Below are 27,654 nucleotides of genomic sequence, written 5' to 3'. Positions count from 1 at the left end.
AATGGTACTGTTGCATTCAGTATTCCTCCAATATGTTTCTCTTTTTCTATTAGGTTTTCTTGAAACAATGCGATTACTTCATCCACCGTAACCTTAATATTATCCTCGACATTGTCCTTATCGTTAGCTGTTGTAGTTGTTGTTGGTGGTGGTGGTGGTGGTGGTGTTGATGGTTGTCTCATAAATTCGAATGAGAGGCTTACTATTAACAACTCGTTGTTCGATAATGTTATATTAAACTCCACACTTTTTGTATTTGTTTGTTTGATATTATTGGTGATATTCAGAATAGAAGCAAATTCAGGATTCGGAATAGGATTACAGTTTCCTCCCGAATTATAACCGAATAGTAAAATAATTGCAATGATTATTATTCGCAACATTTTTTTTTTTTTTTTTTTTCCCCCGTTTTGATTGAAGTTTCTAGCTTGCAGTTCGACTTGCTACTCGCAGAAAACGAAATAGAAAATAGAACGTAGTATACCCTTTTACTCTACGAGTAACGGGTATAATTAATAAAATACAAAAAAAAGAAAATAATTATGGTTTTGATATTATTATATAAAAAAAAAAATTCACTATCAAACGGAAATTAAATACTCTAGATTTGATCTCGTTGTAAACGTAACATTGACTATCAAAGTAAATTTAATTTTTGAACTTAATACCGCATTTGTGGAAGTGATTCGAGAGAACAGCAAAAATAAACATGATAATAGATTTAAACGAGATTTGGTTCTATACGAGCGAATGCCTCATTCTTTCCCCACGATCAATGAGGCAGTTGAAAATTTCCGCCGAGAGTTAATTAGAAAAGAAGAGGATATTGGTGGAATAATTGATGCGCCCACTGTGGTTTGTAGAAATTTCAAATTAAGATACTTGAGAAGTATTGTCAATATTCGATGCAGTTATCATAGCTATTTCAAAAATAAAGCATTACGAATTTATTTCCACCACTATAATGCTGTAAGCATTCCAACCTGGTAGAGAAAAATTATTTGTTTGAACGAGACTTTACAAACGATGAGGAAGATAATGATGAACCCAACCCCACCAGCCTTCAGTTAGTGAGACATATCGGAACGTATAACATCAATGATTATCAACAGGTTTTGCATATGAATATTCAATAATAACAACAACACAAAAAACTAAAAAAAATAAAAATGACGTCTACAAAAAAAATTATTGACTTCATTAAAAAATATTTACACATTCTGTCGCCCGAGGATAAAGAAACTCTCCAAAGTATACATATGCGATTACCTTTAATCAAAAGGAAACGAATAAAGAGTTGAATACAACTTATACATACAACTTATACAATACAACTTATGCTGCTGATGATGTAGTAGATTTTGAAAAAGAACCAAATTCCAAGTACATTCAACAAAAATTGGTTGATGAACATAACGCATTACAAATTATGACTTCCTATCAAATTTTGTAAGTATACTACTAATATATATATATATATATCTATCTACTATATATGCGCTAAAATTATTTTATTTGTTTTATATATTTTAGGTCGACATCATCGTCATCATCTAGTATATCCGAATAATAAGTGGGAGGCTTCCTGTGTTGTGTGGTGTGTGTGTGTATTATAGAGCGAGAGATTGTAAAAAGGAAAATTAATGCAAGATAGAATGCGATGTATAGTATAGATTCAGCTATAAAATTGACTGTATGTTGGTCAGTGGATTTAGTTTGTTGGAAAATATTCTCGAGTCTCACTCTCTCAAGCGTTTCGAAGAAACACACACAAAAAGAAAATGCATTATCACGTATTCCTATTACTGTTAGTATGCGCAGTCGCTGGAACCACTTCAAATCAAACAACAACAACAACAACAACACCAACACCACAACCCCGGCAACAACAACAGAAGCAACAACAGCAACAACAACAACACCAACAACAACCAGCACCAAAGAAACAGCAGCAGCAGCAGCAGCAACACCCTATGATGAAGCAGACAACGACGGCGTTTCAAAAACACCACTTATACCAAAATATGTCTATCATGTTAAAATTACTATTATATTTTTACTATTGCTTTTGTTAATCTATCTTGCAATTGTAATATTTCAAATAGTCTTTTCTTGTTATATAGACTGCATAAATGCTGCGATGATTAACGATGCAGCAGGAGCAGTTCGAAATAATAATAATAATACTAATCACGAACTTAATAATGTTTACTCTCCTCACAATGCTTAAAAAAAATGGAAATAAATTAAAACACTAATATTTCATATTGTTGTGAAATTGAAAAAATCGTATTTAATATTGGGGAGAGCGGGAGGGAGAGCGGGAGGGAGAGCGGGAGGGAGAGCGAGAGGGAGAGCGAGAGGGAGAGCGAGAGGGACAGCGAGAGGGAGAGCGAGAGGGAGAGCGAGAGGGAGAGCGAGAGCGAGAGCGGGAGGGGGGAGGGGTCCGAAAATTTTTTTATCACACATCTAAAAAATTTAATGGCAATTTTATTTATACTGTTATCACACACACACAGAGCTGGTATAAATTTAAAAAACACATTTTTTTCTTCGTTATTACAAACAACTTAAAAAAAAAGTTCAAATAAAAACAAATTAAGCGTGGGGGTAGACATAAAAAAAAATTAATAATTTTTTTTTGTATTGAATGGACTTATCACACATCCGGTGTTCAAAGGCGTATCAAACAAAAAAAAAAGAAAATCACATACTTTGTATTGCAAGTGATTGTGAGAACTAATATAGCTCATTCAATCAATCAGAAAAAATTCTCAATTAATAGCGCTCGGCAGCCAAATTCAAAGGCAGTTCATAATTGACTTTCATTGCCTAATTACGTGAACAATATAACCCACCACCACCACCACCAACACACCAACATCCAGACTGAGAACCAAAACCAAGCAAGCAAAAAACATGGACTCCCAAAAAAAAACCCAAACGATCAAATTCAAGAAAGTAGTAGTAGTAGGAGCAGAAGAAGCATCCGGTTCATCCGGTTGGATCAGCAAACCTCTACCGAAAATGCTTCGATGCGGCAGTTGTAAATGCGTGCGTTACAACACCCATAATTACGTAAGCTCAGAAGAAGAAGAAGAAGAAGACAACGATGTCTTCCCGATCTTAACTCAAATTCCTGAGGACACCATTGAGGATGATAACGTAGGTCTCCACCATAACCATACCTGCTGCGCCTAGACAATAAAAACAATTCTTCATCTCTTTTTTTATTTATATTTTCTAAACAAAAAAAAAAATAAAGGACCCCAAAACGCAAGTTTCTAAATCTAACATTGATGGTGAAGGTGCTGGTACTGAAGATGGTACTGCTGCTGATGCTGCTGCTGCTGAAAAGGAAGATCCGCGACCCAATAAGATGCTTAGATCAACCATTGTTAACTCTCTTGCTAAACGAGCATCTAACAACATTGAAGACGTTGTTTCTGTTGCCGATAAAGAAATTCAAGAATTAAAGGACGAAATTGAAGAATTTCGCAGGGACTACGATGATGGTATATCTAGCAGCGACCTGAGGACCTTACGCACCATAAAAAAGCTTTTGACAGTAGGAACAGTACTGACGCCAGGGGACTACAGAGCCTTACGTCCCATCAGGAGGCAATTTATATGGGGAGCATTTAACCTAATGCAACGCTATCGCTTTTTGCGCGAAAACTTGACAAAAAATCCTAAAATTATTATTGAAGATGATGACGACATTTACGGTGCGAGTTAGAGATTAAAAAAATAAATGAGCAGTTACGAGGTAGAAACCTGTGTCAATACAGATGATGTTGACGAATTAAAAAAAGAAATAGACGAATTTTGTATTGAGTATGAAGATATTCTACCAGACTTTGAACTAAAAACCTTAAGAAACATGAGGATATTAATGACAGTAGGAGCATATATATCAGAGACCGATATGAAGATATCGCGCATCATTAGAAAACGCTTTAAAGAAGGCGTTTATATATTAATGCAACGGTATCAGGATTTGGGAGAGAGACTTGATAGACGGTAATAATTGTATACACATATATAACATATATTTATATATATCAATAAAAAAAAAAATTATTTACTCCTCAAAATAGAATCTCTAAATATACAACGTTCTCATTTCAGCTTGCAGTCACAAAAACAAAATAAAAAAAAATATATTATGTGAGAACTATACACTGTTAAAAAAAAAAACCAAACAAAAAAAAATTTATTGTTTCTGTGCAACGATCTATGGTCTATATTAATATTCACATAGTATGGCACTAGAGCGTTGGTCAGAAACAATATCTAATACCTTCAACGATCGCGTGTGTGTGTGTGACCTGAGTTGAAGAGTATATTTTTTTCTGTGTCGAGGAAGAAGACCTGCTATATTTAATAGATCTTTTTACGCGATCAGAAAGAAATGTATTTTTAAAAGTCACTAAAAATGGGGAGAAAGTGACGTGAAAAAAAGAGTTTTTTTTTTGTGTCGCGGAATATTTATATTTTATTTAATAAAATAAATCTTTGCGAGACAGCAAAATAAAGTATATTTCTAAAGCCTTCAACAATAGTGTGTAGAAAAAAAAGTGAAGTATGTGATAAAAGAGTAATTTTTTTTTGTCTCGCGGAAATAAATTTGCTATTTATTTAATAGAAGAACTCTTTCCGCGATAACAAAAAAAAATATATTTCTAAAGCCTTCAATAATAGTGTGTAGAAAAAAAAAAGTGAAGTGTGTCATAAAAGAGTATATGGTTTGATGCTATCATGGCAAAAAATATCTGGTATATTTAATAGATGTTTTACCCATGACTACAAAAAAAACAAGGAAGAACGCTATAGTCGAGTACCTCGGCTATCAGATACCCGTTACTCAGCTATATGGAGATATGCAAGCAGCAAAGCGAGATTAAAATGCGCTACCTACCGGCGGTAGGATCAATCGATAGGTATCGACGAGACCAATACATTTCAGTTAAAATTTTTTATCTAGCATGAAAATTGTGGGCGTCACAGGTTTTCGCGGTTTGTGGCCGTTAAAGTGGGCGTGGCAAACTTTTTTTTGGATCAATCGATAGGTATTGATGAGAAAAATACATTTCAGCTAAAAAAATGTTTATTCTAGTATCAAAACTGTAGGAGCCACAGTTTTGGGCGGCACTGTGCTGAAACAAACTTGCGCTGCGTAAGAAGCTCAGGAATCTGCACGCTAAATCTCAATAGCCTAGCTCCCATAGTTTCCGAGATCTCAGCGTTCATCCGGACGGACAGACAGACGGACAGACGGACAGACGGACATAGCTAGATCGACTCGGCTAGTGATCCTGATCAAGAATATATATACTTTGTGGGGTCGGAAATGCTTCCTTCTGCCTGTTACATACTTTCCGACGAATCTACTCTACGAGTAACGGGTATAAATATATTTTTAAGGCCTTCAAAAATGCGGAGAAAGTGAAGTGAGATAAAAAGTATATTGTTTTACTGTTATTGTGAGGAAAAATCTAATCGTTCGTCACGATGACGTCAAAAATATATTTAAAGCCTTTCAAAAATGTGGAGAAAATAAAGTGATATAAAAAAAGTATAATGTTTTCTATGGTTTGTAAAATTTGTGTACTACATTAATATTTGCATAGTAGAATATTTTCCGAACCAAAGGAAATAATATACACACACACACATCCTTCAAACGAGAGTGAGAGGACAAGTGGGAGTTGGCGCTATCGAGAGTGAGAGTACGAGGACAAGTCCGAGGACAAGCGGGAGGGGGAAGTGAGCGCGGTCGCAAAGTCGGAGGACAAGCGGAAGGGGAAAGTGAGCGCGGTCGCAAAGTCCGCGGACAAGCGGGAGGGGAAGTGGGAGGGGGAGTGAGCGCGGCCCCCACAACAACATTCAACAACATTCCAGAACACTCCAGAGCAGCTCCGCCCAGCAGCAACAACAACAACTTCCGCTCGCGATAAGCGCCCACACCAGCGATAACAATTCTGCTCCAGAACATACAACGCGAAATTGGTCCAGAACGTACAATCCAAAATTCGTCCAGAACATACATATTCATCCTACTGTAGTTCATTCGATGAGAAATGCGCCTTGATTAAACATTATATAAAATGGGTAAAAGTTTTTATAATTGTTGCAGTCAGAGTTCAAACTTGAAACGAGGTAGTGGTATTATCAACAAAATAGTTCACACACTTCCATTTGAAGCACATGTTCCTTGTTGGAGCGCGGTGATCGTGGGATAAATCAATTGGATGAAGCTTGTAGAGTACATGATATTGCATATTCACAATATAAGGATCTAGCTGATCGTCAGAAGGCTAAAGCGTGGGAACGTATTGGTTCAAAAGATAGTGAATTGCAGTGAAACAGCAGCATACTTAGTTACAAATATTATGAAAACAAAAAAGAAATTCAGAATGGGTGTGAAAAAGGGAACAAAGAGAAAGTGTAAGAAAAGGAAATCAAAGGTAAAGAGTTTTTCAAATGATATCCAAACAGGAATATGGGCATTGAAAACTCAGAAACCACTAGATCTAATGAGTGCGATTAAGGTTGCGCGTAAAGTGGCGTGAGTTTAGTTTTACTTGGCTTCAAATATACAAAGAGTTGATTAATAATTATAATAACAGGAAGCATAGAACGATTAAAATGAAGCCCATTGATGTTAATGCTAAAAATGGAAAACAGATTTTGATGAGATCATACAATCATCTAAAAATATTTACAAATGGGGACTTTAAAGAGGGGGATTATGTACGAATAAGTAAATATAAACATGTCTTTGAAAAAGGCTATACCCCAAACTGGACAACGAAAATTTTTCGAATTCGGAAAGTACAAAATACATCCCCACCACATATTTACTTGAGGACTTGAAGGGTGATCCAGTTCAAGGTGGTTTCTATAAGCAAGAAATTAAAAAAGCAAAATTCCCTAATACATATACGAGTATTGTTGAAAAGATTGTGAAACAAGAAGATGATTATGTGCTTGTGCGTTGGCTAGGCTTTTCAAAATCAGAAGATAGTGGAACAAGTGGAAGCATAGAACAATTAAAATGTAAGCATTAACGTCAATGCGTGTAATCAAATTAATCAAATATAAAGGGGGAAGAATTTCAAAAATTATTTAGTTTTCATCTATTCGTTCACGCAACTCAATTTCAGGATCGTTTGCTCATTCGTTCGTTTGTTCGATTGTGAAAAAACAAAAAAACTGACGGGTTTTATAACATTTTTTTTAATACTTTCCCTCTTTAACCCGATGATGAAAATGATACCACTCCCCAATGAAATTACTTTAATTGAAAACCCATCGACTTCCAATAATTCGATTGGGTTATATGTCAATGTTCCAAAATTAAAAAAAATATATTTAAAAGTGACTTAAAATTTGAGATCCTAGAGGATAGCCATATTTTTATGGATCTCATAAACAAGACAAGTGATGAAAGTGAGAAAACAAACTTAAAAAGTGAACTCGATACTAAAATATTTAATGCTATTAATAGTAGCATTAATGAAAAAGCCTTAACAACAAGTACAAGTGCAAGCACAGTTGAAGAAGATACAACTACAGCAACAACAACAACAACATCAACTACAACTAGAAAGGGAATTCTTGAGGAGGAAGAAGAAACAACTACATCTTCAACAACTACATCTGCAACAACTACATTAAAGAGAGAAATTCTGGAAGAAGAAACAACAACAACAACATCTTCAACAACTACATCTGCAACAACTACAAACCCACCCAATCTTTTTGATTTTAATAGCGAAAATACAAATGTTGACCAAATAAAAAAATAAAACATAGGAGATGAAAAATCGCAAAAAATTGTTATGGGTATAAATGATAGTGAGGAAGAATTTGAAAACGTAAGTCGAGCACCTATAATTAGTAATACATCACAAGAATTAGTGTTGGAATTTGAAAATGTAAGTCGGGCTCCAATAAAAAAAAACACTACTCAAAAATTAAAAAGCACTGAAAACATGCAAAATTCAATAATCGAATTTACAAAGAGAGGAATAATAGAGAATTTTAAACAAAAATTAATTGAGAATGAAAGGAGAATAGGAGGACATATGGATACCCCCCTAGCAACGTTAAGAATTAATTGTTATGAATTTGCAGAAGTTTTGTCCCATTCAGTAATTAATGCAGATAGACGGAAAGATAGGATTGTTTATGAAAGAATATCGAAAGATGCTGATCTTTTTTCCAAACAAGAGAGTAAACGAGAAGAGATAGAAGAAGAAGAAGTAGAACCAGGTTATCTTAGTGATGGTCCACAAATCCATGAAATTGAAATCGATGAAGCAGAAAGAATTAATGGGTTATATATAAGAAAGAGAAATTTAGCAGCTCAAATGATGATTGAATATTTAAATAAAAAAGAAAGTGAGATTAGTACAGATAAAATGCCAATTAACGAAATTAACGATTTCAAAATAACTAATAGTGATATTATATCATAATCTGATTGAGTAGGGAAATATGTTTATTTTTGCAGAATATAAAAATAGAAGATGAAAATAATAATTCGAGTGAATTAAAATAAGGTGAGTTTAATATATATATATATATATATATGTATATATATATAATTTTATATACTAATAATATATATATATATTTTCAGAACTCCAAAACATTAATAAAAAAGTTGAAAATAATATTTTGGATGGAGCTCAAAAAGGTTGGTTGAATACATATAAAATAATATTTGTATATATATATAGTAAAATATTTATATTTTCAGAACTCCAAAACAATAATAAAAAAGAGGTTGGCAAATTTTCTCTTAATTTGTATGGTGATGATGATGATGATGATGATGATGATGACCATGATACAATCCTTTATGATGATGAAAATCCGGATCCATGTATTCCAAGATCATCTAGTGAGGATGAAACTATTCTTGTTGAGGGTGGTATAGATAACTATGTTCAAACTATACCGTTTAATTTAGATGAAGATAATGATAAATACATTAAATCAATTCCTTTAAGTAATGATGACAATAAAGTGTATAGATTAGAGGGTGGTATAGATAACTTTAAACAAACTATACCACTAAATATAGAAGAAAGTAAGCAAATTGAATGTAATTCAAAGAAAATATTGTAATTCTTCTGTTAAATTCAAATTTTTTCATTTTCTGTACATTTTCATAAATTTTAATATTAACCTGTAAGTAAAAGCGATGTTTGTTCTGTTAAATAAAAATTTTTATAATAATAATAATAATATTGTGAAGTGTAATATTTGGTTTATACATTACCTTAAATTTTAACCTTTAAATAAAAAAGCGATGTTTGTTCTGTCTTATTTACAATTATAGGTTACATTTATTCATTTTTTTTACAATCTAGTAAATTTAATTCTTGTTCTGTATAAAACATTTCAAATTCACGTTCATCTATAATTTTCTTAAATTTTTCTATTTCAATCTCTTGATAATTATTTCTATTAGGACAATTCTCTATTTCTTTTATTCTTTGTTCATAAACATAAATATTTGAATCTATTTCATTAAGTTTATTTTCTAATCTTTTTTCTTCTATTTTATAATGTCCATATTGTAGTGTATTAATTTTATTGTCTTGTATAAGAACCTTTGTGTCTTTATGACTGAGAACTACTTTTTTACATTTAATTGTTGATAAAAGATGATTTTTAGATCTAATCATTGTCATAGAACCGACCACTTCCTCTTCCGGAAACTAACATTTTTTAAAACTATTAAAAGTTAATTGATCTATTGCACTTCTTTTAACACCCTTTGATTTTTTCACTGTTTTTTCAGAGCTGTCATTACTATTAGATGTTTTAAAGGCATACATTTTTGATCTCAAACCAACAAATTCAGTCATTGGTCTTCCATTGAGTTCATCTTAAAAAAAACCCAACCTTTTTTTATTAGCTTTAGGAAAATTATAGAGATTAAGTAATTCATCAAAATAATCTGATGTATCAAACTTCATCTCAACATCGTTCTGAATATCTTTATAAAAATCTTCAGTGTTAATAGTATATATAAAAGAATCTGTATGCATATAATTTAATTGAACATTTTCATTGTATTTAGGTTTGATATAATTATAATGAAAATCATACATTTTTTATTTCGATAAATCTAATACAGCAAAACGTAAATATAAAGGTTTGTTGTACAACACATTTAATCTTTTCATTTGAAAGGCAAAGAAGTTTTCTGAAAACTGTTTGACATTGAAATAAGAGATCTACCACAATGCCTTTTTGGACCAGAAGAATCGGATGGTGAAGCACTTTCCCATTCAGTAATTAATTTAATATTAACGCGCTTATCGACATTTTCCATTGTTTTTCCGTAGACAGCATTATTTAAAAGTTTAAAAAAATCTTTTTCAAATGTATTTTTTGCATTAGTTCTATGGAATGTATTCAAATCAATATATGTTTTTAGCCAAGGCTTCTGAAAGAATCGAAGTCCTCTATGAATTTTTGTTAGAATTAATCCATTTTCTATACACTGTTGAAGATTTTTATAATGAATTATATATTTTATATATATTAATTTTTTTATTTTGTCTGACTTTGTTGGTAACTGATTATTACAACAAAATGGAAGATCATTGTGTTTATTGTGCAATTTTAAAGGATATTTTAAATCTACCTCAAAAATGTATCCATATTCACTATCATCTGCAATCTCTGTAATGTTTATACTATCAAGTTCCCCCCTTGAAATCCATTCAAAACCTCCATATGGTAAAGATTGTGACATAGCCCAACCATATAAATTATTTGCATCCAAATAAATCAAATATGATGATTTTTGAGTACTATCAAAATTCTCAACATATTTATTATTTGCTTTAGCATATCTACATGTACATTGTACTAAGCCACCACGAATACCACTTTGAATAAGGTTATACTGATCTATATCAGTTAATAAATCTAATTCAATTTTAGTACATTTTAACATAGCTTCCCATGATAATCCTGGTGTAGTGAAAAAATGTGCTGGATCAAGTGAATAAATTTTAGTACAAAGTCTTCGAAAGTTTTCAAAGACATCAGACATTAATAAAACATCTGTTTTTAAATATAGTTCTAAATAATCTTTAAGATTAATGCAAGAAAACTCATTCCATACATTTTGTGCGTGAGTATAATTTTCAATTGAACATTCATTTTCGGTTAAGGAACTATAGAAAGCTTCTCTAGGAGGTAATTTACTTTCATATAATTTCTCAACTGAATCTAAATATTCATATGGAAATACACCCTTTCCTCGCATTAAGTTGAAATAATTTTCATTAGGGAAAAATTATCTTGTTATATACATTTCTTCAATATCTAGATTTGAAGCTAATGTATCTAATGCAGAAGGCCTAAATCGAAAGGAATCTAGAAAACGGATTTTAAAGCTGTCACCATTACTCATAGCTATAATTTTTGAAATTTAGATATATTGTTCCTTATTTAATGGAATTAGCTTTATTTCACCAGGTATGATTGCCAAATCTTTTATACCTGGTGAAATTGTGGAAGAAAACAGGAATACATTTTGGAACTTTATACTTTAAATTGCACGCATTATGTGCAGCACCCCTAAATTTTCCTGTGAAGTGACAATGATCCCTAACTTTATTTAATAAAAGAGGAGTGTTACATATATGGCAATTACTAGATTTTTTGAAATCATCTTCTTCAACATCGGACATTACTATAGGAACAGGTTTTGAAATATGGTTTTCATATATAAAAGTTAAATTTTCTATTAGAGAAAAGAGGAAATTCATTCCTGAGTTGAATCTAGTTTCTAGAACAAACTTATATAAACTGCTATCATGTGCACACTTTATATAGTATGCATGTGAAACAGGCTTATGTATATTTATTATATTTAAATTTAACGTTTCTTTTTTATCAATCGGTTGAAGGATGCATTCAAAGTCAGCGTAAACTGTGAATGGTACCATCACTTTCTTTTGAATACTCGTTTACCGTAAAGTGGCGTCCTTCATGTTGGGTAAGCGTGAGACTTTATTACCACAAACTTCTTAATGTCGGTTGGAAGCATCCTTACTCAACGAATAACTTAAACAAATTTGGCAGAACTATTTTTTGGATTTATCCCTCGAAACTTGAGAGGAAACCAAACTAAAATAAAGATAAGCACAAAAAAAAATGTATTTTATAATATGAATATGAATAAATATTATGAAATTTTAAAACAAAAACAAAAAATATACATAATAATGATATGACAAAAAAACTTACTTAGAAAGATTTTTAATCCAAGTATAATGTGCTTTACATCCTTCCTCCAGAAGCACTTGTCCTCACTTCAGGGGAGTAAAATATAGGTCCAAATATAACTCCATCGTCATTTATATTAACTTTATAGGCTGTACATCTGTTTGCATTCTTATTTAGATTACTTAATGCTGCGATTTCAGCTCCATTTAAAACAATATTCATCATTTATGTTTTTTACAATTTTTACAATTACAATATAATTGCTTTTTTAGTTTCCAAACAAGAGGGTAGTTTTATTTATGACGATCCTCTTAAAGGTGAATATTGATTAATATTCATCTCCAATCGAATGAGTTTAAGTAAAGTCCATCCACTATCCCTTTCTTGGAATTCTTCCATCCTCACCAACATTTTTTCCATATATTCCTTGTGTTCATTTTCTATATTGGAGTAGGCACCAATTATTGTCATCTTACTTTGGAATGACTTTAATTCAATGCATTCCTTTTCTTTCTTCAAAAGTGCGTACTCTCCAATAAGTTCAAAATTTATATTCACCGATGAATAACTTTCCAACAATGGGTACAAGTGAGGTAGAAAAGCTTCTCCTGCTTCCTCCATAAATTGTGTTGGATAAATGACATCTTTGTTGGTATTTTCATAGAGGCAGTGAATAATTCTTCCTTGGAATACAGAACTGATTTTTTTAATCCTTGAATCCACTGGTTCAATAACATTTCTCTTATGTGGCAGATGATGACTCCACGAAATGTTATCCGATAGGGTAATGTTGCACTTTGCACAATACTTATTCATTTTTGTTTTGTTTTTGGAAATATTGTATTGTAATGTTATTTGTACTTTTCACTTTATTATACTTTACTTTAGCTGTAAAGTATTTTGCTTTTTATCAATTTCATAACTCACAGCACAAATTTGGCTAGTTCACAGGTTCACACAACTTTACTTTACAGTTAGTAAAGTATTTTAATTTTGATCAATTTGATAAGTTTACACAAATCGAGTTCGGATGGAACGCAATTTAACACGACTTTACTTTAACTTGGAATTACCGGTTCGCACTACGATTTTAGATGGTTCGCTCAACTCGAATAGTTTTCTTAAACTGAACTACTTTCCACATTTCTCCTAAACACGTATATTTTTTGAAAACTTAGAACGTAACCGTTTTTTCTGCCTATAAGCTCGTGAAAAAAATTTTTTCAAATATGATTAAATAAAAATATATTTGACTAAATAAACGATCTCATTTGTTTTTATGTATATTATGTTATGTATATTATGTTAGGAACCCCTCACACACACACACCTTTGGGGTGATAAAAAGACAAGACAAGACAAGACATGACAAAACACCACAACCCCACTTTCACCATTTTTTTTGGGATGATCCTCACACCTCACACCCCTTTCTAACCTCATTTAACGACCTTTTTATGCTAATTAGGTCATTATAACACCTGTGTGCATCCTAACGGTTATTACTTAATTATGCTAATTAGGTCATTAAAACACCTGTGTGCAACCATGCGTGATTTAGGGTCACCCCCACTCCCTTTTTTTGACATGATTTATTACCTAGTGAGCCAAGATACGTGTTGTCCTACTACTGTGCTAAATTCGCACTCCCTAGAACTGATGATATTTTAGAGCAAAATACTTTTCATACCTTCATTTAATGTCCGGTTTTCGTAGTATTGAACTCGAAAAAAGTTCACGAGATATAACGTCCTTTTCAACAAGCAATGGTTCATATCGCTTCACGCGATTACCATTCGGCTTAAAAATAGCGCCAAATTCTTTTCAGAGAATAATGACTACAGCTTTCTCTGGACTAGAACCTTCACAAGAATTCCTTTATATGGATGACTTAATAGTAATTGGTTGTTCCGAAAAACATATGCTCAAAAACTTAACTGATGTTTTTGAGAAATGTAGGCAACATAACCTAAAGTTACATCCCGAAACATGTTAATTTTTTATGCATGAAGTCACATTTCTAGGACATTAATGCACCGATCTTGCCCGACGACAAAAAATACGACGTCATTCAAAATTATCCATGATGCGGAGAGCTATATATATAAGATATAATATTCGAATGGACAACTAAAGGCCAAAACGGCTTCGAACATCTTAAATTAGCATTAGGAAACACAACTCTTTTGCAATATCCAGAATTTTGCATAATTACAGATGCGAGCAAACAACTAGGACTACAAATCCCAGTTGCATAGGCATCAAAATGTTTTACAAAAGGCGAAGCAAGAAGAGCACAACCGAACAAGAACTGTCAGCAATTCATTGGGCAATAACACACTTCAGACAATATATTTATGGTAGACACTTCACTGTCAAAACAGATCACAGAGCACTTACCTACTTATTTTCAATGGTAAACCCCAGCTCCAAGCTACAGACAAATAGAATTGCAGTAGGTAGGATATGCCGGTTCTGGCACGGTTTTTAAACCGGTTCTGGCACTATATTTTATACCGGAAGTCGATTCTGACACTCATTTTTATATCGTTTCTGGCACTCATTTTTATACATACCTTTTATACCAGGAATTTTCTAGAATATTCTAGAATTTTCTACATTATTTTCGAATCTCATTTATCATCCTAACTCCCCCCTTTCTAGCATTTAATCATTCCTCCTGTATCGTTCCACTTCCACTTCCCCTCCCACTTCCCCTTCTCCATGTCTTTATTTCTATATTAAGAGATAGAGATATAGAGATTTTTTTTAGTGTACATAGGAATATAATAAAAATATTTAAGTTTATCACATATCGTAAATATTTTTTTTTTTCATTGCAAGCCTTAGTTCTCACGCTTGTTCTTCTGTAAATGGTGTAACGGGTGCACTTATCACAAACCATAATATTTTGCATAGTCTATAGTTATCACAAACCACATCCTTAGTATTTATGACAAGCCTCAGTTCTCACGCCTGTTTTTCTGCAAATGGTACAAATCTTGCATGTATGGCACTATAGTAATTCAGAAGTATCTCGCACTACTTAAGCTCTCCCTCATGTCAAGCTTCCAGGACCAGTGGAACGAGCTCGGCGCCGTTTGCCACCGATAAAGAGTATAAAGGCCTTACCCTTTAATACCCCAATACCAATAGAAAACGCTGAAGTTAAAAGAACGCGAAAATTCTTTATTTCTTTTATTCTTTGTTCATAAACATAAATATTTGAATCTATTTCATTAAGTTTATTTTCTAATCTTTTTTTTCTATTTTATAATGTCCATATTGTAGTGTATTAATTTTATTGTTTTGTATAAGAACCTTTGTGTCTTTATGATTGAGAACTACTTTTTTACAATTAACTGTTGATAAAAGATGATTTTTAGATCTATTCATTGACATAGAGCCTACCACTTCCTCTTCCGAAAGCAAAAATTTTTTAAAACCATTAAAAGCTAATTGATCTATTGCACTTCTTTTAACTCCCTTTGATTTTTTCACTGTTTTTTTAGAGTTATCATTACTATTAGATGGTTTAAAGGCATACATTTTTGATCTCAAGCCAACAAATTCAGTCATAGGTCTTCCATTGAGTTCATCTTTAAAAAAACCCTACTATTTTTTATTGGCTTTAGGAAAATTATAGAGATTAAGTAATTCATCAGAATAATTCATCATTCATCTCAAATCATTCTGAATATCTTTATACAAATCTTCAGTTTTAATAGTATACATAAAATAATATGTATCCATATAATTTAATTGAACATTTTCATTGTATTTAGGTTTAATGTTATTATAATAAAAATCATATATTTTACATTTCGATAAATCTAATACAGCAAAACCTAAATATAAAGGTTTGTTGTACAACACACTTAATCTTTTTATTTGAAATGCAAAGAAGTTTTCTGAAAACTGTTTTACACTATGGAAGTTTGACTTTGAAATAAGAGATCTACCACAATTCCTTTCTGGACCAGAAAAATCTGATGGTGAAGCACTTTCCCGTTCAGTAATTATCTTTACACCAACTCGTTTGTCCACATTTTCCATGGTATTTCCATAGACAGCTTTATTTAAAAGTTTAAAATAATCTTTTTCAAATGTATTTTTTGCATTAGTTCTATGGAATGTATTCAAATCAATATATGCTTTCAAGCAAGGCTTCTGAAAGAAGCGAAGACCTCTATGCATTTTTGTTAGAATTAATCCATTTTCTATACACTGTTGAAGATTTTTATACTGAATTATATATTTTTCTTTATCCCTTAAATCAGCAATTAGTTTTTTTATTTTATCTGACTTTGTTGGTAACTGATTATTACAACAAAATCGAAGATCATTGTGTTTATTGTGAAATACTTTTTGCGCGTGAGTATAATTTTCAATTGAACATTCATTTTCGGTTAAGGAACTATAGAAAGCTTCTCTAGGAGGTAATTTACTTTCATATAATTTCTCAACTGAATCTAAATATTCATATGGAAATACACCCTTTCCTCGCATTAAGTTGAAATAATTTTCATTAGGGAAAAATTATCTTGTTATATACATTTCTTCAATATCTAGATTTGAAGCTAATGTATCTAATGCAGAAGGCCTAAATCGAAAGGAATCTAGAAAACGGATTTTAAAGCTGTCACCATTACTCATAGCTATAATTTTTGAAATTTAGATATATTGTTCCTTATTTAATGGAATTAGCTTTATTTCACCAGGTATGATTGCCAAATCTTTTATACCTGGTGAAATTGTGGAAGAAAACAGGAATACATTTTGGAACTTTATACTTTAAATTGCACGCATTATGTGCAGCACCCCTAAATTTTCATGTGAAGTGACAATGATCCCTAACTTTATTTAATAAAAGAGGAGTGTTACATATATGGCAATTACTAGATTTTTTGAAATCATCTTCTTCAACATCGGACATTACTATAGGAACAGGTTTTGAAATATGGTTTTCATATATAAAAGTTAAATTTTCTATTAGAGAAAAGAGGAAATTCATTCCTGAGTTGAATCTAGTTTCTAGAACAAACTTATATAAACTGCTATCATGTGCACACTTTATATAGTATGCATGTGAAACAGGCTTATGTATATTTATTATATTTAAATTTAACGTTTCTTTTTTATCAATCGGTTGAAGGATGCATTCAAAGTCAGCGTAAACTGTGAATGGTACCATCACTTTCTTTTGAATACTCGTTTACCGTAAAGTGGCGTCCTTCATGTTGGGTAAGCGTGAGACTTTATTACCACAAACTTCTTAATGTCGGTTGGCAGCATCCTTACTCAACGAATAACTTAAACAAATTTGGCAGAACTATTTTTTGGATTTATCCCTCGAAACTTGAGAGGAAACCAAACTAAAATAAAGATAAGCACAAAAAAAAATGTATTTTATAATATGAATATGAATAAATATTATGAAATTTTAAAACAAAAACAAAAAATATACATAATAATGATATGACAAAAAAACTTACTTTGAAAGATTTTTAATCCAAGTATAATGTGCTTTACATCCTTCCTCCAGAAGCACATGTCCTCACTTCAGGGGAGTAAAATATAGGTCCAAATATAACTCCATCGTCATTTATATTAACTTTATAGGCTGTACATCTGTTTGCATTCTTATTTAGATTACTTAATGCTGCGATTTCAGCTCCATTTAAAACAATATTCATCATTTATGTTTTTTACAATTTTTACAATTACAATATAATTGCTTTTTTAGTTTCCAAACAAGAGGGTAGTTTTATTTATGACGATCCTCTTAAAGGTGAATATTGATTAATATTCATCTCCAATCGAATGAGTTTAAGTAAAGTCCATCCACTATCCCTTTCTTGGAATTCTTCCATCCTCACCAACATTTTTTCCATATATTCCTTGTGTTCATTTTCTATATTGGAGTAGGCACCAATTATTGTCATCTTACTTTGGAATGACTTTAATTCAATGCATTCCTTTTCTTTCTTCAAAAGTGCGTACTCTCCAATAAGTTCAAAATTTATATTCACCGATGAATAACTTTCCAACAATGGGTACAAGTGAGGTAGAAAAGCTTCTCCTGCTTCCTCCATAAATTGTGTTGGATAAATGACATCTTTGTTGGTATTTTCATAGAGGCAGTGAATAATTCTTCCTTGGAATACAGAACTGATTTTTTTAATCCTTGAATCCACTGGTTCAATAACATTTCTCTTATGTGGCAGATGATGACTCCACGAAATGTTATCCGATAGGGTAATGTTGCACTTTGCACAATACTTATTCATTTTTGTTTTGTTTTTGGAAATATTGTATTGTAATGTTATTTGTACTTTTCACTTTATTATACTTTACTTTAGCTGTAAAGTATTTTGCTTTTTATCAATTTCATAACTCACAGCTCAAATCTGGCTAGTTCACAGGTTCACACAACTTTACTTTACAGTTAGTAAAGTATTTTAATTTTGATCAATTTGATAAGTTTACACAAATCGAGTTCGGATGGAACGCAATTTAACACGACTTTACTTTAACTTGGAATTACCGGTTCGCACTACGATTTTAGATGGTTCGCTCAACTCGAATAGTTTTCTTAAACTGAACTACTTTCAACATTTCTCCTAAACACATATATTTTTTGAAAACTTAGAACGTAACCGTTTTCTATGCCTATAAGCTCGTGAAAAAAAAATTTTCAAATATGATTAAATAAAAATATATTTGACTAAATAAACGATCTCATTTGTTTTTATGTATATTATGTTAGGAACCCCTCACACACACACACCTTTGGGGTGATAAAAAGACAAGACAAGACAAGACATGACAAAACACCACAACCCCACTTTCACCATTTTTTTTGGGATGATCCTCACACCTCACACCCCTTTCTAACCTCATTTAACGACCTTTTTATGCTAATTAGGTCATTATAACACCTGTGTGAATCCTAACGGTTATTACTTAATTATGCTTATTAGGTCATTAAAACACCTGTGTGCAACCATGCGTGATTTAGGGTCACCCCCACTCCCTTTTTTTGACATGATTTATTACCTAGTGAGCCAAGATACGTGTTGTCCTACTACTGTGCTAAATTCGCACTCCCTAGAACTGATGATATTTTAGAGCAAAATACTTTTCATACCTTGATTTAATGTCCGGTTTTCATAGTATTGAACTCGAAAAAAGTTCACGAGATATAACGTCCTTTTCAACAAGCAATGGTTCATATCGCTTCACGCGATTACCATTCGGCTTAAAAATAGCGCCAAATTCTTTTCAGAGAATAATGACTACAGCTTTCTCTGGACCAGAACCTTCACAAGAATTCCTTTATATGGATGACTTAATAGTAATTGGTTGTTCCGAAAAACATATGCTCAAAAACTTAACTGATGTTTTTGAGAAATGTAGGCAACATAACCTAAAGTTACATCCCGAAACATGTTAATTTTTTATGCATGAAGTCACATTTCTAGGACATAAATGCACCGATCTTGCCCGACGACAAAAAATACGACGTCATTCAAAATTATCCATGATGCGGAGAGCGCTAGAAGTTTTGTTTCATTTTGTAATTATTACAGACGGTTTATAAGAAATATAGCTGACTATTCCCGTCACACAACAAGATTTTGTAAGAAAGATATAATATTCGAATGGACAACTAAAGGCCAAAACGTCTTCGAACATCTTAAATTAGCATTAAGAAACACAACTCTTTTGCAATATCCAGATTTTAGCAAAGAATTTTGCATAAATACAGATGCGAGCAAACAACTAGGACTACGACTCCCAGTTGCATAGGCATCAAAATGTTTTACAAAAGGCGAAGCAAGAAGAGCACAACCGAACAAGAACTGTCAGCAATTCATTGGGCAATAACACACTTCAGACAATATATTTATGGTAGACACTTCACTGTCAAAACAGATCACAGAACACTTACCTACTTATTTTCAATGGTAAACCCCAGCTCCAAGCTACAGACAAATAGAATTGCAGTAGGTAGGATATGCCGGTTCTGGCACGGTTTTTAAACCGGTTCTGGCACTATATTTTATACCGGAAGTCGATTCTGACACTCATTTTTATATCGTTTCTGGCACTCATTTTTATACAAACTTTTTATACCAGGAATTTTCTAGAATATTCTAGAATTTTCTACATTATTTTCGATTCTCATTTATCATCCTAACTCCCCCCTTTCTAGCATTTAATCATTCCTCCTGTATCGTTCCACTTCCACTTCCCCTCCCACTTCCCCTTCTCCATGTCTTTATTTCTATATTAAGAGATAGAGATATAGAGATTTTTTTTAGTGTACATAGGAATATAATAAAAATTTTTAAGTTTATCATTTATTATCATTTATTTATCGTAAATATTTTTTTTTTCACTGCAAGCCTTAGTTCTCACGCTTGTTCTTCTGTAAATGGTGTAACGGGTGCACTTATCACAAACCATAATATTTTGCATAGTCTATAGTTATCACAAACCACATCCTTAGTATTTATCACAAGCCTCAGTTCTCACGCCTGTTTTTCTGCAAATGGTACAAATCTTGCATGTATGGCACTATAGTAATTCAGAAGTATCTCGCACTACTTAAGCTCTCCCTCATGTCAAGCTTCCAGGACCAGTGGAACGAGCTCGGCGCCGTTTGCCACCGATAAAGAGTATAAAGGCCTTACCCTTTAATACCCCAATACCAATAGAAAACGCTGAAGTTAAAAGAACGCGATTTGGGGATAAAGTCATGCTCACTTGCGATGACTTCGTCGTCATTCTGCCAGAGCGTTTCAGCTCGTTGTCGAAGCTAGCTGTCGAGCATATTTCAAAGGGGAACTTCAAATTCGTTAAACAAAGAACTGCTGGAGACAATTATCATGTCCATCACTGTAGACGGCAGTACACGTAGTGGGTTTGTTTGTGGGTTTGTATGCATCCCATCTTAGTTTGGAAACCCTATGGGTGTATATAGTAGCTTGAATTAGGAAACGTTTGTTCTACGACTTTTGGAAAAACCCGCTAGATTAGCGGAAAATCAAAAAAAAAAGCCAGATTTAAAATGCTTATAGTATCTAAACAACTAATGCTACAGAACCATGCTATATATTTCTGAAAAGATAATTTAATTTGCTAAATACTCTTCCAATAGTAAAATTGTCTGAATATAATAGATTTAAAGTTATGACAAAAAGTTATTTTTTAAAACCACTTTTTGACTATTTTCTCAAAATTGAATCAAATGATTTCTTTTTAAATTTCAAATCAAAAAACCCCTAAAATTCCTCAACTTTTGATATATAACAGTTTTTGCCCTAAAAATTACCGTTTTGAAGATATTAAGCGATAAAAAGTGCAACTGGTTCAGCTCCGTATAGGAAATAATTCATACCTATTGGAATAAACCAGAAAAAAACCAGTTTGATGAAAAATGTTCTTATTAGATTTTTTCAAACGGAAAATCTGTTATGGTTTTAGGCTCCTTTATTTGCTTGAAGCTAATCGAAATAGGAAACTTGATCTATTTGTTCTACCACTTTGGAAAAACCCGCTAGTTCGGCGTGAAATGTAAGAAACGACAGATTTCTCTTGGAATCTGAAACTATAGAGCCCTTGAGATTCCAAACTTGTGCTATTTAAGGTGGCGTTCAGCTAAGATTAGGGGTCGAATCTGTGTGTTTGGTTTTTCAAAAGCCAAGCCATATGGGGTCGATTCCTGGTCAATGGTATTGGGGTACTTAAACTCTTGTGTAAAAAAAACTTCTGATATCAAACAAAAACACCTCTTAACGAGGTAAAAAGTAGTGGCGAACGCGCCTTTAACAAAAATGACTGATATCAACAATTGTGTCGAAAAATGATATTACATTCGATAAAATAAATAAACTATATTAAATTGATGTATTCGGCACGCTACAACGGAAAATCTACGTGTAGGTAAATAAATATTTACTGTTGCGGGCCGAAATCATAAATTTAATATAGTTAATTTATTTTATCGAATGTAATATCATTTTTCGTCACAATTGTTGATATCAGACATTTTTGTTAAAGGCGCGTTCGCCACTACTTTTTACCTCGTTAAGAGGTGTTTTTGTTTGATAGAGAGTAGACTTAATTATTGATCATGTATCCTTCCCCTCATGTGAAATAAATAGTCACGTGAGAAAGGTGCACGTGAGAAAGGTCGAAACATAGTATCCAAGGGTTGTTGTCACATGTGTTTCTATGCACGTGAGGAAGTTCGCACACCCAAAGTATTCATAGATGGTTATCTCAGAGGAACATGTCCGATCATGTTCGGGAATAATGCTATCTATTCTTGTAAAAGTAGTTTAGAAATGAAAAGAACACCAATAAAATAAGTCTCACAAGTTAATGATTCTCAGATATGGACTATTTTCAAACACACATTTTTTCGCCCCAGAACGTTTAACTGGTAAATTGTCTAAGATTCTCGCTTTTCCACAAATGGGTCTGCTAGCTCGATTACGTCCCATAATAGGGGTTGAAATCACGACCGCGCAACAACTCGCAAGTAGCCGACATATCTCAGTTTTCATTCTGCGTACCTGTAATTTTAACTCGAAATAAAAAGTCAGAAGTTTGTTTTGTAGCATAATAATACATTTATTAATTTATTTTGGAATTGTGAACATGTTTTATTGTATATTGAAATTAATTAATTAATTAATTATTATTAATTATACGAATTCGGTCTCTGTTGTACACGGACGCGTTTTATATTTGCTCCTACATTTATTCGCCTAGTGTCTAAATTACCGATCTGATATATTCCCAAAGTTTCATTTTCAACTCGGTTGAGACCGCCGTTTGCATGCAATTTAGTTATTTGTGTTAAAACCATTATCTGTATTATTATATTGGATAATAGTTAAAGACGCGGGTGCTTTGTGCATTGTTGTTGTTTCTTATTTACATTGTTGTTTTGGCGCTCTCTCGCACCGTTCGCTCTGCTACATTCTCCCAACTTCAGTCACCGGCTCTCATTTTCGAGTTAACGGGTCTTTGCTGAATTGGTCTTACCGCTCTCTTTTCTTATCTTTCCTCTGCGTTTTGCAAAGCCACACAGCTGTTTGTTGGCACTCATCTAAAGCTTCCTACTTTTTCTACTTTTTCTACATTCTACATTTAACTGACCTCAACTTGTAAACAATGTCTGCCTGCTGTGTTGTTGGTTGCCAATTTGTTGGTAAAATCACTTCTCGGCAGCCAATTGTTAGTTGCTGGTTATGTGAGAACATTGCGCACGCAAAATGTGCAGACTTTGGGCATAGTGCTGCCCAAATTGCTGATCGCACTAGATCTAATGCTAACCTGGACTGGACGTGCTCTACATGCCTACATATCAAAATCGATATAAGAGCATTTATGAGGCAAACGGAGCTGGAGTTCCAGGCATTACGTGCTGGATTTACGGACTTATTAAGTCGATTTAATGTTTGCGACTCGAACTTTAAAGGTCGGATTCTTCTAAGTCAATCTTCATTAAATATAAATCGTAGTCCTACACTGCCTAATGTTTCTTTACACGTTCCAGATCTCTCGACCAACCTCTCTCTTCCCAGCCTCACTGCAGGCTATGTGTCGTGCGACGAGGATGATCCCAATGGGATCGAGTCATCAACGAATGACCCCACGGGGCAATCGCTGCCAGATTCAGGGACTGTAGTTTCGCCTGAGTCATTCAGGCCTACTAACCGTTCAACGGCTGTTGCCACTTCCGGGACTCTGCAGCACCTTGTACTTCCTATAGCTAATACCCTCGCACCTCCTCCTGTCCCACTTACTAGCATGATCCCTAGGAAAAACACGCATAGCCCTGCTCTCTCTTCTCCGGTACCACTCACTGTCATGGTACCAAGGAAATCTATTTTTGAGTCTAGGTTGAATGCAGCAATAACAGTAAATGACGTTATGCATCATATTGTCACAAACCTCTCCCTTCCCAATCAAAATGGTATTGACATCACCAAATTTAATTTTAAACAGAAATGAGATTACTCTTCATTTAAAATACTTGTTCCGGACAGGCTGTTCTCTAAACTTCTTTGCCCCAATTTTTGGCCTGCAGATATAATTGTCCACGAGTATATAAAAAAAATAGCTCCCTTTCCGTGACTTCTTTGTCGGCGCCCAGCTCTGATATAAATTCAAAAAACTAAATTTCCTAATTCACTATCAGAATGTTCGGGGGCTTCTTAGTGAACTCTCTACGCTTTATATAAATAGTTCAGTTTTTGAGGCCAATGTTATTGTACTCACTGAGACCTGGCTTAACCCATCCGTACACGATAGTGAGATTTTGTCTAATAACTTTTTTCTTTATCGGAAGGATCGTCAGACCCGTCGAGGAGGAGGCGTTCTTATTGGAGTCAAATCCAATTTAACTTCTGAGTTTGTTGATATTTCTGAATCATCAGGTATTGAATTTATTTCCGTAAAATTATCTTTCCCAAAAAGAAACATTTTTTTAACCTGCTCGTATATATCTCCCGGCTCTGAATTTAACGTGTATCTACTGCACCTGTCCGCCATACATTCTATCTCCTTGTTGCTTACTGAAACTGACCAACTTATTGTGCTTGGTGACTTTAATCTTCCCAATAGCTCTTGGTTGGAGAGTAAGGACTCATTGGCAATGATTCCTAGGATGCAAAATGATTTTATTGATGGTCTTGTTGAACTATCTTTGCAGCAAGTTAACAGGATTCCCAATCATATTGTTCGTCTTCTTGACTTAATCTTTGTTTTTGATAGTAGCGATGCTGAAGTCAGTCGTATTTCGCCACTATCTTTACCTGAAGATTGTTATCATCCTACCCTTCAGCTCTGTATTAATGGATTTTTTAATAATCCTAGGACTGCAATAAATGTACAGCCTAGTTTGTGTTTTAAGAGGACTGATTACGGCAGACTAGTGGAATCTTTATCGACAGTAAGCTGGTCCTTTCTAGTTGACCTTCCTGTCGATGATGCAGTTAGGCACTTTTATGAGATCCTTTACCGTCTATTTGAAGAACATGTCCCTCTTTCCTCCATGAAGAATTTTTACAGCTCTCCATGGTTTACCCGTCAACTATCTTATCTGAAGAATAAAAAAACAAGACTATTTAAACGTTTCAAAATATCCGGCTTACAGACAGACTTCACCAAATATAGCTCAGCTAAGGTGGAATTTGTCCAGTACAATACTGATTGTTACAAAAATTACCTGTCTCGTTGTATGCGGGATTTCAAAAGCAATCCTAATCTTTTCTTTTCTTTCGTCAATTCTAAACGAAAATCTAGCTGCTTCCCTCCCTCTCTCGTTCTCAATAATAAGGTAGCATCTGATGATAATGATATTTGCAACTTATTCGCAGACTTTTTTCAATCCACTTATACGAAATGCAATAATGTCATTATCAAAGATTATCCATACCCGCTACCTCATTTGAACTCTATCTTCAAACCAGTGATTGATGTATCTGATGTTCTTCAGAGTCTTAATACTCTCAAGCTCTCATTTTTACCGGGTCCTGATAGAATACCAAGTTGTATACTTAGGAATTGTTCATCTTATCTTGCTCTTCCCTTAACATTGATATTTAATCTGTCCCTAAGTCAATGTAGATTTCCATCCATATGGAAGGAATCCTTTATTATCCCATTGTTTAAAAAAGGGAACAAGTCTGATATCTCAAACTATCGCGGTATTGCTAAACTCAGTTCTATTCCTAAACTTTTTGAAAAAATTATTACCTGTCAGTTGCAGCATCATTGCAGGTCTATTATTTCACCTTGTCAGCATGGCTTCACTAGATGTCGCTCTACTTCTACAAACCTACTTGAATTTACGTCTTTAATCACTAGAGGTTTTCTGACACATCATCAAACTGATGTGATTTATACCGATTTCTCTAAAGCTCTTTATTCAGTGAACCATAGGATTCTTATTTATAAATTGTCCCTTTTAGGTTTTCCACCCAACCTACTAGAGTGGATACTTTCCTACCTTTCTAATAGAACTCAAATGGTCTGTTTTAATAATAAAATTTCCAAAATAATTAATGTTACTTCTGGAGTGCCACAGGGTAGCCACCTGGGACCTTTACTTTTTGGCATAATGATTAATGATCTACCTTATGTTATAAAATCGTCAACTGTTTTAATGTATGCAGATGATGTCAAGCTATGTTTGTCCATGTGTTTACCTAATTCATATAATGACCTTCAATTAGATCTTGATTGTTTGTATACGTGGTGCATGATTGACAAGTTGAATTTGAACTATTCTAAATGTAACTTTATGACCTTTTATCGTAGTAGTCCATCTCTGTATTCTTATTGTATCGGTAATAACGCCCTTCAACGTATTTTTTCTGTTCAGGATCTTGGCGTTCTATTTGATCATAAACTTAGTTTTAAAGACCATATATCTACTATAACTAACAAAGCCAGAAGTCTCCTGGCGTTTATGAAGCGCTGGTCAAGGGAGTTTGATGATCCATACACAACAAAGCTTTTGTATGTTTCTCTTGTTCGTCCCTCAATGGAATATTGCTCGTGTATATGGTCACCTCAAATTAGCTGTTACCAAAATATGTTAGAGTCCGTTCAAAAACAATTCCTTTTATTTGCTTTGAGAGGTTTAAGCTGGGACACAGGAAGTCGATTGCCCTCTTATCATGCGAGGTTGCGCCTGCTGGACTTACCAACCCTGAACCATCGTAGAAAGTGTCATGGAGTTATGTTTTTGCATAAATTAATTAATGGTGATGTTGACTCTCCCTTCCTTCTTAGTTCCCTCAACTGGAATGTACCCTGTAGAACAGTTCGTCGTTTTCGTCCGTTGTCCCTGCCAATTTGTAGATCCAATTATGCCCTTCATGATCCTTTTCGGGTTCTTTGTGACGACTATAATGCACTGTGTCACGTCTTACTGTTTGATAGCCCTAATGCAACTAATTATGATAAACTTATGTATTTTCAATCTTCCAATAATTTGTAAATTTTTATGTTACTAGCCATTCTATGTGAGCATGTATTTTAAAATGTCTATTTTTATGTCGTCTTTTTCCATGTCCGCGATTTCGTTTACTTGCCCAAATCGGTTTAGGGCTCCGCGCGTAACATGCATTGCTTGGTGTCGTAAGGGCCACTTGTTTGTACTGACCATAGTGCATCAACGTCCAAGAATAATTTTCTGACTTCGTTCTGGCGATTTGCATAGAAGAGGCAGGCGCACGTTTCCGAAGTCAATTCAGGATTACAAAATGTAAAGTTTTCACCATAATTCGTAGTTTTGAGATCATGTCCACCTCGATTCATGAACATAGTTTTTGTGTTTAGAAAGTATTGAAAATGTTG

This window comes from Drosophila suzukii, assembly GCF_043229965.1.
Source record: "Drosophila suzukii chromosome 2 unlocalized genomic scaffold, CBGP_Dsuzu_IsoJpt1.0 scf_2c, whole genome shotgun sequence".
Classification (NCBI taxonomy): Eukaryota; Metazoa; Arthropoda; class Insecta; order Diptera; family Drosophilidae; genus Drosophila; species Drosophila suzukii.
This window is presented reverse-complemented; position numbering follows the sequence as displayed.